Raw genomic sequence first — 18,092 nt, 5'->3', positions numbered from 1 at the left:
CGAGGTTGTCCCTGACGGCATTACGAACTCTCAGCGGCGCCGTGCACGACCTGAAGTCGTCCATGTCCGTGCGCCTCAAACCATATTACGCGCGTTAGCAAATCTGAGGACTGTCATTTTGCTTGATTATTGTGCGTTCTTGTGCTTATTGTTTATTGTACTTTGTTGCTTTATTCTTGTTATTTATTGTTTGCATGCATCGGCCTGTTCTGTTTAAGCATCGGGACGATGCTTTTTCAGAGGGGGGCATTGCCACGTGCGTTCCTTTATTACTTTGCTGTATTCGGTTTTCGGCCACAAGACTGTCAGCAACGCTCAGCGCGAACCGCGCCTCATTGTTCAGAGCCTTCGCGATCATTGTAGATCGTTTTGTTAAGATTGCGCGCAAGACGCGCACACTCGCGCTTATTCTAGAATTTGCACGACAGCCAGCGATAACGCTGGAATATTCGACGGCACATGCTTAAATGCCGGAACGCGCTTCAGCGCTGGTCAGTTGATCGACGGACGACGCCCTGTTCGCCGCTATCATTGTAGCAGCGTGTATTGCTGTAGTCCTAGTTCTCAGTTTCTCGGCCACAAGTTCGGCCAAATAAACAGTTTCATCCTGCAAACGCCGGCTGCTGTCTTCGTCGACGTCACGACCACGTGACAATATAATTATGATGGGCTTTTTACGTCCTAAAACCACGATGTGATTATCAGGGACGCCCATAGTGGGGGCTCCGGAAATTTCGAACATCCGGTGTTCTTTAACGTGCACCCTAATCTAAGTACACGGGCCTCTAGCTTTCGCCTCCATCGAAATACTGCCGCCGCAGCCGGGATTCGATGCCATGACCTTCGGGTCAGCAACCGAGCACCATGTGCTGTCTAGACACTGTGGCGGGTGCAATCTGCCACGTCACTTCGCTAGTGATTTTCTTTTCAATTTTTTAGTCTTGCTGTACCTGCCATGTGTTTCCACTGGAAAGGGTTATTTCGGCTACTGACAGCTCTTCGCGTGAATAATTTGTTGACTCATCCTATCTGTGTCTCAGGGCTACCGAACAGTGAAAGAAATTTTGCACTTTCTGAAGTGCACGACATTCGGCCATGTAGCCCAATGTACACTGCCTTCGCGCTGCTGCGCGTTTGTTTCAGCCCCACCACAGGCCGCCTCCTAATTATTAAGGCGAAAGCCGTAGAGGCCCCATCAACGCGAATATTGACCGTCGGCGGCGGCGCCATTATGAGTGATGCATAAAATCATCATCCCGTGACGACGTCAAATTAGGACGTAATCATGACGTCACATGACGTCATGATTACGTCATCACAAGACACTGTCGCTTGGTTAACAGTGGGCGATCACGGAGCATGGAGGCAGTGTAAAACCCAGGTAGCGTGCAGACAGCTTGCAATGCCTCCTATCCTGTAGGCGCTTGACAAATCACGTTTAAGTGCACAAGCTTTCAGAGGGGAGGGGGGTGGAGGGGAGGATCAACAGATCGTCTGAGAAGAAGAAGGAGATGGCTTTCGCCTTCGAGTCGTTTTAGGCGAATGCATAAGGGATCCTCTGAGTTTTTTTTATCTTTATCGGAGACTGCGACCGTACCGGGGGGTATTCTGCAAGAAGATTAACGTACTACGAAATGAGAAGAACGAAGATAAGAATTGCTGATAACGTGTGCACTTTACAAAGCGAACTAATTTTATCAAAAAGGTACTTTGTTTTAACCACCCCTGTTGCCTAAGTTTTTTTTGCGTTTATCGATCGAATATTTCTTCCAAATTCGAAGAACTGAGTGGCTTGCATCCCGAGAAAAGAAAGCATTTCACCATTGCATATGCCTCTTATAGCCGGCTTTTGCTCATGTCACGAATGAAAGCATCAAGTTGGACTTCTCCTATTGTATTCATTGCTCCTAATGTTTTCGTGTCCGCCCCACCAGCTTTCGTCAATATCAAGTCGTCCTGCCAAATCCAAGCAAGAAATATAATAATCACCACCACTACAGTGTACAATAATTTTTAGTATACTCTACCACCACTACCAACATCATAATCATCATCAAACTAAATGCAGGACGAAGGTAGAGTGTACTAGAACCGTTCTAGTACACTCTAACGAATGCCTGCTAGTGATCTCCAAATGTCCCAGCTGAGACCATCTTCCAACGCGAGGTGGGCCACAGTCGTCAGATTCGCGCCCAGTCCTGACGTGAACCGAAGACGCGGCAGAATGCGTTGCACGCAATCTGTCCCGTCAATAATATTGCCACGTGCGTTCCTTTATTACTTTTGCTGTATTCGGTTTTCGGCCACAAAGACTGTCAGCAACGCTCAGCGCGAACCGCGCCTCATTGTTCCAGAGCCTTCGCGATCATTGTAGATCGTTTTGTTAAGATTGCGCGCAAGACGCGCACACTCGCGCTTATTCTAGAATTTGCACGACAGCCAGCGATAACGCTGGAATATTCGACGGCACATGCTTAAATGCCGACGCGCTTCAGCGCTGGTCAGTTGATCGACGGACGACGCCCTGTTCGCCGCTATCATTGTACAGCGTGTATTGCTGTAGTTCTAGTTCTCAGTTTCTCGGCCACAAGTTCGGCCAAATAAACAGTTTCATCCTGCAAACGCCGGCTGCTGTCTTCGTCGACGTCACGACCACGTGACAATATAATTATGGGGCTTTTACGTCCTAAAACCACGATGTGATTATCAGGGACGCCATAGTGGAGGGCTCCGGAAATTTCGAACATCCGGTGTTCTTTAACGTGCACCTAAATCTAAGTACACGGGCCTCTAGCATTTCGCCTCCATCGAAATACTGCCGCCGCAGCCGGGATTCGATGCCATGACCTTCGGGTCAGCAACCGAGCACCATGTACTGTCTAGACTACTGTGGCGGGTGCAATCTGCCACGTCACTTCGCTAGTGATTTTCTTTTCAAATTTATTTAGTCTTGCTGTACCTGCCATGTGTTTCCACTGGAAAGGGTTATTTCGGCTACTGACAGCTCTTCGCGTGAATAATTTGTTTGACTCATCCTATCTTGTGTCTCAGGGCTACCGAACAGTGAAAGAAAATTTTGCACTTTCCTGAAGTGCACGACATTCGGCCATGTAGCCCAATGTCAAACTCTTCCTGGAAGAGAAGAACAGCAAAACACTAATATAAAGGAAATGAGTGATCGGGTAATTATGGTGGCGTTTGCCCGGCGCAGACTGGTCCACCGGAAAAGTCTAACTCGACGTGATCCACTCTTTCCAGCACTCTACATATATAGAAAGCGCTGCTAGTTTGTTTTTTTATTTATAGATGAAGAACATGCGAAGGTAGGCTACGTTAGAGCCGGTTATCCCATCATCACGATATTAATATTAAATATGTAGCGAAGCCTTGGAACTCTGCAGTGGGTCGTCCTCTCCAGCCCCTTCTAGTGGGTCGCCCTCTTCGGCTTCTTTCGGAGAGAACGCAGCTCGTGCTGAGAGTCGGCCCCGCCTTGACTGTCGCTGTCGTGCATCGTCGCCGAGTGCCCGCTAATAAACGTCTTTACAACTTGGTGGAGGTGCCGAAGAGGGCGACCCACTAGAAGGGGCTGGAGAGAATGACCCACTGCAGAGTTCCAAGGCTTCGCTACAAATACACCATATTAATAGAAACATAAGAAGTAAAAAGTAAGGAAAAATAAAAGAATAAGAAAAATAATCAGAGGCACTGTGACATATACAATCTCTGGCGCATAAAAAATGGCCAGAATTTAAGGGCAGAGTCTAATACATACAAGGTGGTTACACAGATTACCGCGGATAGAGTCCGTAAAGATAGTTTTTTATGAGCTCACATATGACATGACTATAAGATATGTTAATTAACAACACAATACTATGAAGTGGATCAATAATGTCATTTACAAAAGGCTCTTTAGACTGGTGACCATTATTAAATCATGAAGAGCGCTCACTGCGCGTCTTTGATTGTAAGGGTTCGTTCACGGTTGCCCATGACCTTTCTTTTCGTCTTACTGGCATGTATTTTTTGTTTGTTTGTTTCTTTGTGTCTGCATTGGTATACACTCGGGTACGATGTGCAAGCTTCGAAACCAGCCGCTGACAGGCGTCGGGACTGTAGGTCATCGCAGATCCCGGGGGTGCACTATACGTAAATAGAAAGACCGACGACGCGCGCAGTTGGAGGAAGTCTCTACTATAGCGAACAATGCAGAATCCAAATCGGGGCACGTTAGACACACAGAGGGAACGAACAAAGGGTGTTTGCACTTCGCTCGGTCCATCAAGCCTTGTCCATCAAGCAGTCGAGTTGCCTCTACTATGCGGACATTGTCCGGCCCGCCTGGGGTGAGGGGAAGAGCGTTCCCGAGAGAGACGTCAACAGAGAAAGTGTGACGCCGCGGAGGACCGCTTAAGTCGGCGGAATATTCATTCAGATGCGTGGCAAACGCGCGCACGCGAGAAGATGATGCCGTAGAATGAGCGACAGGGTCTAGAGGAGACAGTGGATCTGAAAGGTGAGCTGCAGTACTTTACTTTTGAATATAATAATCGTTGGGGTTTAGCATCCCAAAACAACGATATGATAATGAGGGACGCCTTAGTGGAGGGCTCCGGAAATTTCGACCACCTGCCATGGTGTTCTTTAACGTGCACCTAAATATAAGTACACGGGCCTCAAACATTTTCGCCTTCATCAAAAATGCGGCCACCGCGGCCGGGATTTGATCCCGCGACCTTCGGGTCAGTAATATTATACTTTTCATCACTGACAAATAGAAAGGTATGCTATGATCTAAATACGAACTGGAATTTGAGGAAGGATTGATATGGTTTTGGACAATAATCAACACATTTCTGGTATTACACTGTATGCCCAATGTATTTTTGGACGGGTTTGAAAAATCACAAGGACACAATGAGGTACAAAGAAAACTACAAACGGAAGCTTTCTCTCTGTGCCTCACTGTGTCCTTGTCTTTAACGAGCACGTTCAAAAACAAAACAAAACAAAACAGTATCCTATGCCAACTAGCCCAAGCAACAGTACTCCTGCAGTATGCACGTCCTGATGAGAGCGATTACGTACTTCGCAGTGTGTTCGCTTGAGCAACTAGTCCCTTTACTTTCGTGCCGTTCGTTGGTCAAGCCAACGTAAGCACAAAGCTGCAATTCTTTTCAGTACTGGCTAAACACAAATAAGGCATAAACTGACCTTGCCATACACACGGCAAGACAAAGGCACGAGCTGTCGTTTGCATTCGTGAGCGAGGATCTCTTGTCAGTTTATTTGACAAACATGACCGACATCCGTCTGGGAGCAGTTTCGAAATAGGTACAGTGTCGTTTCGTCGCACATATAGTCTCGCACGGTGGATATAAACAGCACCTAGAGCACATTCTGTTGACATTTACACACACAATAGAAGACATTCACAACGAATGAAGCATAACTGCAGTAGCAGTGCGGCGCGGTAAATGTTTTGTACTTGCTGCTGAGTACGTTTATATGGACGATAGGCTACAGATATGACGCAACCAAATATGCGAGGGATATATATTCACGCTTTACAGTAACTACGGGCTTATACCTTACGGTAACGGTGGGGCGGGAGAAGTGCTCTGTTGTCTAATCTTGCTATCATGCTCGCTCCCCATCCTTAGCGGGTCTGCCATGGTCAACGGGGGTTCTGTACCGCTGTCTGACTATTTGCATCTCTGAACCCTACACGTGTCGAATGCGGGGGCGCCGTAGCCGAGCAACTAGTATCAACTTTAAACAATAAATTGTAATCTCGTAAGCATTATAACTGCTGATGAGCACAGGCTTAAGTTCGCTAAGTTAGACCTGTTTTTATATAGAGCAGGGGTCTAAAACTCGATCACCTCAGCTAGCGGGCCATCTTCCCGAAATTTAGTCTCCCGAAAGGACCGGGACATTCAAGAAGGTTGGAGATTGGAGGGTGTGGGGAGGGGGAGGGATTAAAAAAAATTGAGCTTACGTTGCCATTTCAAAGAAGGCATTTTCCACATCTCATGTATGGCTCATTTCTGAAAGAGATTTTCCTCAGGATTCGAGAAAAAGATCGATACTGATATCCGGAATGAGTGAAGTCTGGACGCCGATTCTGAAATATAGACCGTTTGTTTCACGTTTATGTTTCAAAACGTAATGACCCCATCGGGTGCCTCGCGAAAAATCAGCCACGTCCGTGTAGCTCATGAACAAACTTATCAAGAAAATAATAATAAAAAAGTACATGACGAAGAGACAGTCATGTGCAGGCCGGGTCGCGTGTTTGAGACCCCTGATACAGAGTGAGCGACCTCAAGCACGGCCACTCGCGCTCGCGGATTGGCAAGCATGCTGCTAAGCACTTCTGAACGACGAGCGCGGGGTCTAAATTTAGCTCCGGTGGCGTAATGTATGCAAGGTGCTACGACGGAGCCTCTGAGCACGCAAATTATATACATGGCCAAGCAATTATTTTCCAATTATTTTCCCTACACAGCGATTCGTAGAAACTGTGGGTAGTAGGGTGGCGAGTATGCAAGCGATAATGTCATTGCACGTTTTCGAAACAAGCACTTCTTAGTAAGCGATGCGCTCACGAACTGAAAGACGCCTCAAGCCAATAAGATTAATTACCCTTGATTCAATACGTAACATTTGGTTTATAGTCAATGCTTAAAGAAGCGAAATCTGCTTAAAGCAGATTTCGTAGACCCAATGTTCAATAAGAAACGAAGTTTTTAAGAAGGCGTCACTGAACCGGCGTGTATGAAGTTTGACTTTTGTGTTTAGAGGCAATAATTCGGTTCGGCTCGACGAACTGCAATATGGCTGCGTTAATACGACTCAACTTTCGTCCCTGTCACGTTTGAAATGAGTCACGTGTTGGCGCCATTTTCCGTGCTTTGCTTCCTGTATCGTTGTGGTCACGTAACATTTCAGGTCGTATGTACGCAAGGAGTCTATGATAAATTTGCATGAGACAATGTATTATGCAGGACGCGCCAGGATGAGCTGCGCCGCTGATAACAAATCGTTGAACATGTAAAGCGGATGCGTATAGCAGCCACGTCCAAAATTTTTACACCGGTAGCTGCTAAACCTCACATCCCCTTTTGGTTTTGATGCTTCGCGTACACTGTCGCAGAAGGTGCTTTGTGAGAAGCTCACATGTGTATAAGAAAGAAAAAGAAGATAACAAAGAAGTAAACAGAACTGCCTAAAACAGATTGTCGGGCGCGTCTGCGATTCGTCACACTAGCCGGTACAACGCGATGCAGTGTCAGACCTATATATAGCGTGTACAATATAGCGCCGGCTGTCGCGTCACTGCTTAATGTTGCAAGCGCTACTGCAACATTGTTTTTCTCAGCATAGGGAAAGAAATGTTTGATATATTCGCGTTACAGGCCGGAAAGGTCTGCTACACCCTTATATTGGCTTTTACACCTGCCTCTATCTCTGTATAATAATAGCAAGGGCTACTTCCGCTTTGAGGAAGCGCTAGTTGAATTCAACCTGTACTGTAGCAAGTATATTTCACCCGAGAGAGAAAGTCCTGGTTGCACGTGAAGCGTGCAGGAGAGTTAGTCCACAACGCCATATTTTATGCCCTTGGCAATGCAGCTATACACGGCACACGTTACTGAAAAGCCCATAGATAAGAGCGAAAAAACTTGGAGGACGCTTGAGCTCCGCCTTCAAGAGTAGAACGTGATAGCGTAATCGGGCCCCGTGCGCATCGCCTTCTCAATCGCTAGCCTAGCTTCGGTTCTCGGTGTGTGCCTCAACCGTACCGTAAGGAAACGAACGACTGTGCGCGTAACATTGCCCGTTTCAAAGTATCCATAATGCCCACTGCAAGTAAAGTTGCGCAGTGCCCACTACGCCATAAAAATCTTCCTTTTGCGAATCAGCGAAGGGCCCACTACGCGTCCGTAAGGCAACACGCGAACCTACGCAGCTGCTCACTCTGTCGATGCTTTTGCTGCTGCTGATGATTAAACATGTCTGAGCGCTTTGTAATGGGAGGGCCTTTAAAACACCCACTCGTTGCTCAATTCACATGTATTGACGACTGGCGCGATTCTACTATATTTCATGCGTTAAGAACACTCCCCCCACTACATATGACATTCATATAGCGCTTTTTTTTTTCGAAGCAGTTTTAAGCACTGATGGCGCGACAACCTTTTTCTTCCACTCGAGAAGGGCGGCCTCAGTCTGGTGCATTTGTTTGTGCGACAGTTGGTGTTGCGATTTTTTTTATCTTAAGAACGTCTGTCACCCATTTCTTTTGGCAGTTCTTCGAAACCGTCTGAGTTACCATCTTCCTTTTCTTTATGTCACGACAAATGTTGCCAATGAATCGCAGTTGTCGGGATTCTTAAAAGAAATTGTTGATACTGTCAACTTTTTGAAAACCAGATTTTCATTAGAGTATTTATATAATATAGACAGAACAACGCTAACCGCTGCACTTGTGAATAACCTTTTCCCAGAACCTGTATACCGACTGCCATATTTGCTTTTGCCTGGCCATGATGTATTATTCCGTGTACGTAGAATGTGTATATCGCCAGCAGCGAAAACGTTTTTCTTTAAACTGCACACATCCACTCTACCAGTGAAGAAATGGCTCAATGAAAAAGCAATATATGTGCCCTGGACTGTAAATTGTCGACTCTGTGACCAACCTGAGACGATAGAGCATTGTTTTATCCATTGTCGTGACGCATTTTATTTCTGGGACATTCTAAAGAGAACAATCAGAAAAGACCTTCCAATCACAGCTCATGGTATTGGGTTCCTCCCTTGCAAAAAGAGCCGCACCAATAATACACCGTATGACTTATTTATGTTATTAGGACTTTATGCGCTATGGAAAAGTCGCATGATCGACAGCCACCACGGTCGACGATGTCTGTCTTCCGAGAAGAAGCTGCTCAAGTGCGCAGTGTTGTTGAGACTTTTGAGCCCGTTCCGGAGTGGCTTGCACTTCTGGACGCTTGTGTGTGTTTGCCTGACTTTTGAACAGCCTCTTACTGTAGGCAACAATGTGCGTGTTCTGCATGTTAAGGTAATTCTAATGTGACGAAGTATGTAGTGTGTGGTTCACAGCTATAACGGGTCATCTTTCCATGAATTAAAGAAAAAAAAACTGATAGCGCCGCTATGTGGTAGAACACCTGCTTGCCACGCAGACGGCCTGGGTTCAATTCTCGCTCGAACCGAAGATTTTTATTATTCATTTTATTTGCATGTTTCTCGATTTTCCGGTCACTTCTTTTTTTTTTTATCTGGGGTTTAACGTCCCAAAACCACGATATGATTATGAGAGACGCCGTAGTGGAAGGCTCCGGAAATTTCGACCACCTGGGGTTCTTTAACGTGCACCTAAAGCTAAGTACACGGGCCTCAAACATTTTCGCCTCCATCGAGAATGCAGCCGCCGAGGCAGGGATTCGATCCCGCGACCTTCGAGTCAGTAGTAGAGCGCCATAACCACTAGACCACCGTGGCGGGGCGATTTTCCGGTCACGGACAACACTGATTTTTCGCTCACAACCAACGACGCCGACACCGACGCTGACAATTAAGTGGAAGCCGCGATCAGTGAATCGAACCCTCGACCTTTCGATCTGTAGCAGCGCATGTATAACTACCACAGAGCCAGCGCGGTGGTGATTGTATTATCGGGTAACGCATCTGGCGATGCTCTAAACGTCTCAATTGCGCCTCAGACGCTGCAGCGTGCGTTTGCCGCGAAATACATAACTGTGCTCGAGTCGTCAGTTTCTTCTCAGTCAATCGTGAATCCTTTCAAGAGCTCGAGCTGTCACCGTAACGTTTGTGCTCGTAAGATGTTTTCGAAAGCTGCTTTTGAGTTTCGAAAAAGAAAAAAAAACATAAATGTTCGACGATGTAGAGTACCGTGGACTCTACTATGGGAGAGCGGTGAGCCCTTCCTTTCGTTTTACGAAACTTCGGCAGCAACTTCTCTCCGACGGTTAAAGCTTGGCTCGAGCAAACAGACCTCTTACTTCCGACACTGATTGTTGGCGGGCCAGTTGGTGCGTATTGAGCGTGAAACATCGCGCCGAGTTCGGACAGAATAGACCCTTTCGCTGTTTACAAAGACAGCTGCTGGACGGCTTCCGGCTTTGTGCACAGGCGTAGCCTAGTAGCATTGGCGAGGAACAAAAGCCTTAACGAGGAGCCTGCACATTTTCATCACTTTCTCCCTGTGTCTGGCCAAATATTTTAAATAAATATTCTTCTAAGCTGTACGCACAACCATTACAAGAGTTAGTCCTTCACATTAAGCGCCTTAATTTTATCTGAAAATGGAAATAAAGTGTTTTTCCTGATTCTGGTAAAAAACACGCTTTCAGCTTCGGCGTTAGAAAGTGATTATATATATATATATATATATATATATATATATATATATATATATATATATATATATATATATATATATATATATATATATAGTGTGTCCTCCTATATGTTGTCACGACGCAACCTGCGTCGTGACAATATATAGGAGGACACACTCTCAAAGTCTGTGATACCACGGGAGTTGGAACTGGGCCTTTATGTCTGCGTCGCCACTCTAATTTTCGTGTCTTACCTTGCTTGCCAAGCACTGGCGTAGCCAGCCGTCGGGGGGGGGGGGAGGGCAGGGGGGTGATTTACCCCCACACCCCAAACCGAAAATTTCACAGTTTTGCATGTGCATATATATAGACATACAGATACAAACGCACGCATGAAAATACGTAAAGTATGAAAGACTATGTATGACGCCTAGTGAAAGACTCGCCACTGACGCCTAGTGCTTGACGCCTGTGGTTCTCATCGACGCCTTGTGTGAACCCACGTCTTGATGTTCCCACGGTTTGTTTGACTGCATTCCATTGCCCGTCTTATCATTGAACCTGAGGGCTCAGTAGCAGAAAATTAGGCTGTGTTATCTTCCGGCACATAAAATGCAGGACCCAAACACGCGCTGTGCGCATGGAGCAAGAAGACATGTTTCTCGTTCGACGCGACTCTTTCTTCTTTTCTTTTTTCTACGTGCACTCGACCTTGCAGTCTTCAGAGTGAGCGTCGCCTGCCGCTTCCGCGTTTCAGCGACCCGCTCGAGCGGGTCGAGAGAACGCTGTAATTAGTTGCGTGCAGCATCGACGTGAGAGGGGGGTGGAGGTAATGTTTCCTGCCACCTTGGAATGCGAGGTACAAGTTCAGGACAGTATTTATTCGCCATTGTGCTGAAAGTTACGCAAAAATGCATAAATAGTCTAGTTGGCCGTATGTCGACTGTGTTATAACGCAGAATATGCTGTGTATACAACTTACACGTTGGCAATGCGAAAAAAAAAAATGCGATTATGGCAGCTTTACCCTACAGTGGTGCCAAGCCTGAAGGAAGAGCGGAGCTGGACGGCCTTCCTTGTCTCCCTTATTTTTTTCTTTCTCCCTTCTCTTTATTTCTCTTTCTCTCTGTTTCTTTTATCTCTTTTTATTGGATGTGTTTCTTTCTCTTTCTCGCTCGTTCTGTCTTTCTTCCCTTTCACTCTATTTCTTTGTTTACCTTTATTTCTCTTTCTTTTTCTTTCTGTCTTCCTGTCTGTTTTTTCTACCTCTTTTTCTTGTCTGCTTGTTTCTCTCTCTTTCTATGTCTTTCTATTTTTTTGCCTTTGTTCTCTTTAACTTCTCTCTCTCTCGCTCTCTATTTTCTCTTTTTTTTCTGCACCCTTATTTCTCTCTCTCTCTTTCACGTGTTTCTCGTGCTCAACCTCACCGACCTGCTGTACTCGGTAGTGGGGCTTACACAATTCCTGTGGCGCATACCAACCTGAGGAGTTTTTACACGACGGTGCACAAGTTACCGATAGCTAAGACAGCTTGGCTGTTTAAAAAGAGAGAGAGTTTGCGCATTACAAGGCAATTGTGCTTTCCCGTAAACGATTGATTTCCATAGATTACTAGTCGCAAGCGACGAGTAATGCACAGTATCTAACTTCGAAGGCATAGAAAACGTTGTGGAACACGTTCTACAAGACATAACACAGAATAAGAGCCAAAGAATAAAAGAGCACATATATACATAACTCAGAAGACATTCGATGACTTGTCGATGCATGTAACTTGCACGCCTTATTTTATTTTATTTTATTTAAAAGCCCCTATTACTTATTTCGTGGAACAAAGGATCGCTTATACAAGCCACGAATGATACATTTGTTGAGCGACTGCGCAACCTCTGAACACGCTGCGTCGGGTAGTGTTTGCGAGCTATTCGACCAACCAGTGCGCTGTGTGGCTCCTTCGATGGCACACCGTCGGTATCAAGCACCACCGATTGCGCCGGAGTTCTAGATATAGCGGCTCGTTTGCCACGTACTGAGCGAGATTTTGTGCTTCCTTTGGTACTTCTTTGACTTGCCGGACTTGAAAGACATGTTGCAAAGAACTTTCACTTGGAATAAGTTTTTAATAAACGAGCGGTTGCATGCTACTGAAGCAATCTTCGCAGCATCGCAGGGCTGGTAACTGTCTAACTTAGCGTGTAATACCAGAGTAGACGTCGCGCGCAACATCATTGCCACAAGCGCAGGTAGCGCAAATACTCAGCCCGTCGCCTTCAGCCGATAGGTCTAGTCACCGCTAATCCATGCAGATTTCCATGCCAGGAGCTGCGCCAGTTATTCCTCTTTTTCTATGACAATAGATGCACTGTCTGAATCGCAAAGAACTCTAACGCGAATTTGCGGTAAAACCTTGGGGATATCGCAGTCTGTATCTCTAACATGAGAAAATTCAGTGCGATACACTGCACTCTTTTGCACAGCAAGCACTAGAGCAAGTTGCTCCGCCAGTAACAGTTGCCCCTGAGATCAAATACTCCATAGAGTAGATCTCTCCATAGAGTGATCCATAGAATAAATACATACATACATACGTACATACATATATAAATACATACATACATACATACATGCACGCACGCACGCACGCACACATACATACATACATACATACATACATACATACATACATACATACATACATACATACATACATACATACATACATACATACATACATAGCCTAAAAATAGGCTTTCTTTACGCGTTCGCAAATGTCACCTTTTGTTGATAGTGAAAAACACGATTTTCATTGTTTGTAGGTTTACGTCCAGGCGCACAAAAAAAAAGATTAAGTGCCTATATTTACATACCGGAAAGCGTGAGCCTTAGTCGGAAGCGATTACATGACGTGGAATTTCTGTGAGGGCTCCGACATGTAATCCAAAGCATAAACAACAAGTGTACATACACAGATGTATTGTTGTACTGCGCATCCTATGCACGTGGGTGACCTTCGAGAAGCCATGTTTACCTTACTGATAAATAGAGTACGGGACAGAGCTCTGAACGAAGTGACACGACGTCGCATAGGCAAAACAAACAGATCGGTGACAAATCGACGCACACGCTGAAACAATATACAGCTACAAAGCATGCTACATCTCTGTAGAGGCGATCGCTCTGTCAACGCAATATGAAGTAGGCCAGAGATGACTCAAAATATGAACTCCTATGCGAGAGCCGTACGAATGGCAACGGGGTGCAACTGCGATTTGCATTGGGAATAAGTGTCGCTGACGCATGCGATTTCGTCAAAATGTATACTGGTGAACGTAACGTCACATAGCAAGCACGCATGTGGTGTCGTGGTTTATTTACCTGATACAGGTAAATAAACCAGGAAGCTGATACAAGCAATTCCCCACGCAACACCATGCTCGTTTTCTTATGTTTCTCCTGAGAAACAGGAACATTTCGATGCCAAACGAGATGCGATTAACGTTAGCACAATTGGCTCAAGTTTCCTTGAAACTGGGCTGGCTCATGAACGGCCCAGGTCTTAAGCGCGTGTTTGTACGCATTGCTTAAATGCGGCTCTGCGGCACTTTTTGAACATAATCAGTAGACGCTGTCGATCTGGTGTGGTTAGGCTCCTGCGAACGTGTGAGACAAATACTGTTGCACTGCACGCAGCTGGGAACTTACAATGTCACGTCAAAAGCTGAAAAAAGAAACGCGACCTTTGCGCCATAGTTACTGTTTGTGACCGCCTGAATGTTTGAGCTAGGTTTGACTTATGTGCCATTTCCGAACTACTTACGCAAAGAGAAAAGGCCTGCTCAGTTTAATTTACGACGGTACATACTAGCGGTGCGACGCTTCAGACGCGTGTTCTCTTAGTGTGATGTCGTAAATATTGTACTCAGTGTAGTACAGTCACTATCTCTGATTTGTATTTTAGCTGCTTTCCCGCTGTAACACACACCGCAGATGTGCTACACAAACTCTCTAACTGTAATATCAAATATAAGTACTTGATATTGTCAGCATGTCGACTAAAAAAACTTAGTGCCATTCCACGCGTCCGTGGGTGCTATTGTGTACACTGTCTAACTTCGCTATGTCGTCCCACACGTCACCTTGTCAACTCTGGTTGGCGTAGAGGTCTGCTAGGGCCTGTCTGAGTGGATTCAAATGCCGCCATTGTAGAAAGTTACAATATGGCTGAATTTGACAGTCTCCATAATAGTAACGCCCGTTTGTATTTGTGATAAGGCGCAAGTGTATGTGCGATAAATCTTGGGCTGTAACACGTTGTTGGGCTAGTTGGTGCTTCGCATTGAGGAAATATATATCCAGCCTAAAACGAACAAACACAGGAAACGTCCAGCCACTTTCCTGTCTTATTCACCGTTTCCTGTGGTCGTTCGTTTTTGTTTTTGGCTGGATGTATACTTCCTCAATGAAATAAATCTTGGAATCGCATATGCACTTGTCTAGGCATGTGCACTATATAAACCCGTCGTCTGTGTACACTATATGCATACAGGATGGGCGTAAAGTAACTGCCCATTAAGAATTTTTTATTAATTTTGTAATACTTAACCCAATTCGATGAAACAAAAATCATTCTGTTACTTGCAGTAAGAGAATTGTTAACCATCGTAAAGTTCCACGTAAGTGCCAGCATTAATCACCTATTCTTTTTTTTTGTAATAGATTGGAGGTGTTTGTGACATATTCATGCGGTGCATTTGCAAAAAAAAAAAAAAAAAAAAAAACTTCCTGAATTCGCTCCGCGAATTCATCAATACGCTTTTTGTGTTGTGCGATAAACTTCCTCTTGAGACCACCCCAAGAGGAGCAAGTTTCCGATATACTGCTACTAGGGCAGTATATCGGAAAATGTGCCCCGAATAACGTATGGACCAACATCTTTTATTGAGGTCATGTCGCTGACATCCCCGGTCACGTAAACGAGATATATATTCCTCCGATTGTAAGGAACAAAACGTTTTTAGATGCGAAGTATCTTATGGCGGAGTTCAATCCGGTGGTGGTGGTGGTGGTGGTGGTGGTGGTGTGCGGTGTGACCACCCTTACTGCGCATGCGCATACCCTCTCCACTCACTCTCTCCCCTTCCCCTCTCCACATCCCCTCTCCCGTACCCTTCTCACCTTCACTTCTCCCCTTCCCCTCTCCCCTCCCCCCTCTCCACTTTCCCTCTCCACTTCCCATCTCCCCTCCCCCTTTCCACTCTTCCTCTGAAACGCGGGCTAGACATGCCGAAATTCTGCGCAACGCCGCGATTAGCACCAGCGCATGCGCGTCCCCTTCCCCTCTCTCTCCTCTCCTACGCTGCCCCCCTCTCGCACGCCTGGCGACTGCGTTCCCCGCTCGCCCTGTGAGAATTAAGGGCCAGGCTAGAGGGAAGCCAAGACGCGCGTAGCGTTCCTCTTCGCGTTCCACGACGCGAGGTCAGCAGCAAGCCCGAAGAACGCCAACGGAACGCGATCGTGCAAGTGCTCCGGCTTCGCATCGCCTCATGGTCCCCTTTAGTGGGAAATTGTGTAATTTTTTGTTTCATCGAAATTAGTTAAGGATTATAAAAGTTATAAACAATTCCTAGTAGGGAGTTAATCTCCGCCCACCTTATATATCTATATACTACACACTGCCTGTAAATCTTACGCAGCTGACGCAAAAAAAGAAAGCCAGGCCTGCGCACAGCACAGCCACAGCGAAAGCTCGAAGAGCGGCCTTTCTGGAGACCGTTCCAAACTCTCTAGGAACATATAATACAAGCACACATGCGAGGTAACCACTACGCTGTAAATCATAATTTTTGTGAAGTAGGCAAGCAGCCATTATGCCCCTCTTCGTCTTTCTGAGGATAAGCGACGTATCCGCAACACATCTGTGAAGCATTATCTGCACGTGGCTGATGACGATGAAGAATTATGGCTGAGCCCTTTGTAGAGGGTGGGAAGCTTTGAACCACACACCCGTGGCGCAGATAGCATTGTGTGACGCCCGGTTGTTATTTTACTCTTCTGCCACGCTATATTGCACATGTTAAACCCGACATGACGCCTGTATAGGGTCTTTTTGCAAAGGAATTTCGAGCACCAGCGTGGCTCTATGGTAGAATACTCGTCTGCCACGCAGAGGGTTCAAAACCCACCCGATCCTGGATATTTTTTATTTATTTCATTTTTTCTTATTTCACGCGATAGCGGTTAGGGACACCGTCGGCGGCAGCGGCAGACAACTACGGCACTGTTGTGATCTCATAACAGCTTTTGCTGTGAAAAATAGAATAAAAGGGAAAAGTGAAGTGTACGTTGTATTTCGTAGCTGAAATAATGCCGCAGCAAGCACTGGTGTTTGATGAGGGTAATGGTGGTGGCACAAGGAAGGGGGGGGGGGGCAGGAGAGTTTGCAAGGCAAGGCACTGCGGAAAAAAAATGATGTAGTGCAATATAGCTTCTGACTCACTGCTTCGCTCACTGGTACCAGAGCAGGCTGCGACACCCGCTTCAACACAGCACCATCGCATACCGCGCAGATTTCGAGATAAACACTCTCAGTGAGGATATATGTTGTGGAAAGACAAACAGTCGGTATAGCAAGAACTAAAGAAAAGGGAACAAAAAAAAAAGAAAGAAAAGGAAGCCGCAGACATTGATGTTTCCGGCGCTGTGCGTGCTCTGCGCGACGTATACGTTTCAGTTGACGCAATAGCGTTACAGTCAGCACCTGCGCCAAGTTCTGCTTCCCCATGGCCGTGGCAGTAACGACAAAGGTAAGGTTGTTAACGATGTGTACCACATATATAGACAGAGACACAGCTATGGCATGAACTACTGCATCGTCACTTATAATCCTTCTGAAGTTACATCATATGGGAACTAGCTCAATTGATTGTGTGTTTGCGTTGATTATGCGTCTGTGAATCGCTCCTCGTGTGCTCGCCGCCTGAGTGGTTAATCGTTATTACTGCTCTATTACTGCAATAAGCTTCGTAACCGGCAGTGCAACACGCTAACTCCTTGTCAGGTGTGATGAGGTCTTCCTATATACATTACGTATATACGTGCCGCGTTTTGCTGACATTTCCCTCTGCCATTCCACTTTTCCACAGTGTTCGTCCCTTGCTGCCTCTTACGTACGGAGCTCGCAACCTAAATGACGTGTCTAATTGCCTTCGAGATTACTGCACCTGCTGTGATCTCGGAAGCGAAGAGCCTTTAATGTTCACATTGTCTAGTTGCTCGACAGCTGTCGAAAGCATGCTGTGCCCATAGATATTCGGGATAAATATAACTATGCATTGGACTAAGATATTGCTTCATAAGCAAACTTCAGCCGCCTGGCAACGCCAGAAGTAGTTGCGGCTTGAAGAGTATCTCTTAGCGACTCTCCGGAGCCGTTGCTTTGATGGCGAAGCAAGCGACTTGGTGAGCTCCTCTAGGTCACTATGCAAGGCATGTTTACAGTCCTGTCTTCCATAGGCGGGTTAATTCTGCTTATAGATACATCAATGCTTTTGAATAACCCCAAAAAGAAGGCTCAGACTTCAAAAACACGATGTGACCCGCAAAAAGGAGTGCGCATTCAACGGCATGATTTGGGAGCGCTCAAACAATCTTTAGGACTGATTTTCAGGAAAACTTAGTTCCACTGGTATTGTTTGTTAC

At 45.9% G+C, this 18,092-nt stretch overlaps 1 protein-coding gene across 2 annotated transcripts in view; it reads left to right on the top strand.

Moving 5' to 3' along the window:
- LOC119390133 (scoloptoxin SSD14) overlaps window positions 1-18,092 on the top strand; it is a 134,123-nt gene that overhangs the window by 15,668 nt on the left and 100,363 nt on the right. The window contains exon 1 of one of the 2 annotated variants that reach the window (XM_037657694.2): window positions 4,392-4,516. The exons of the other annotated variant lie outside the window; for it this stretch is intronic. The gene's annotated coding sequence lies outside the window, so the exon portion shown is untranslated. Of the gene's footprint in view, window positions 1-4,391; window positions 4,517-18,092 lie in introns of those variants that run through there. 2 annotated transcript variants of the gene reach the window in all.

The sequence above is a fragment of the Rhipicephalus sanguineus genome, chromosome 4, assembly GCF_013339695.2.
Source record: "Rhipicephalus sanguineus isolate Rsan-2018 chromosome 4, BIME_Rsan_1.4, whole genome shotgun sequence".
Taxonomy (NCBI): domain Eukaryota; kingdom Metazoa; phylum Arthropoda; class Arachnida; order Ixodida; family Ixodidae; genus Rhipicephalus; species Rhipicephalus sanguineus.
Note: the sequence above shows the minus strand (reverse complement) of the source record. Positions and strands in the feature narration are given on the sequence as shown.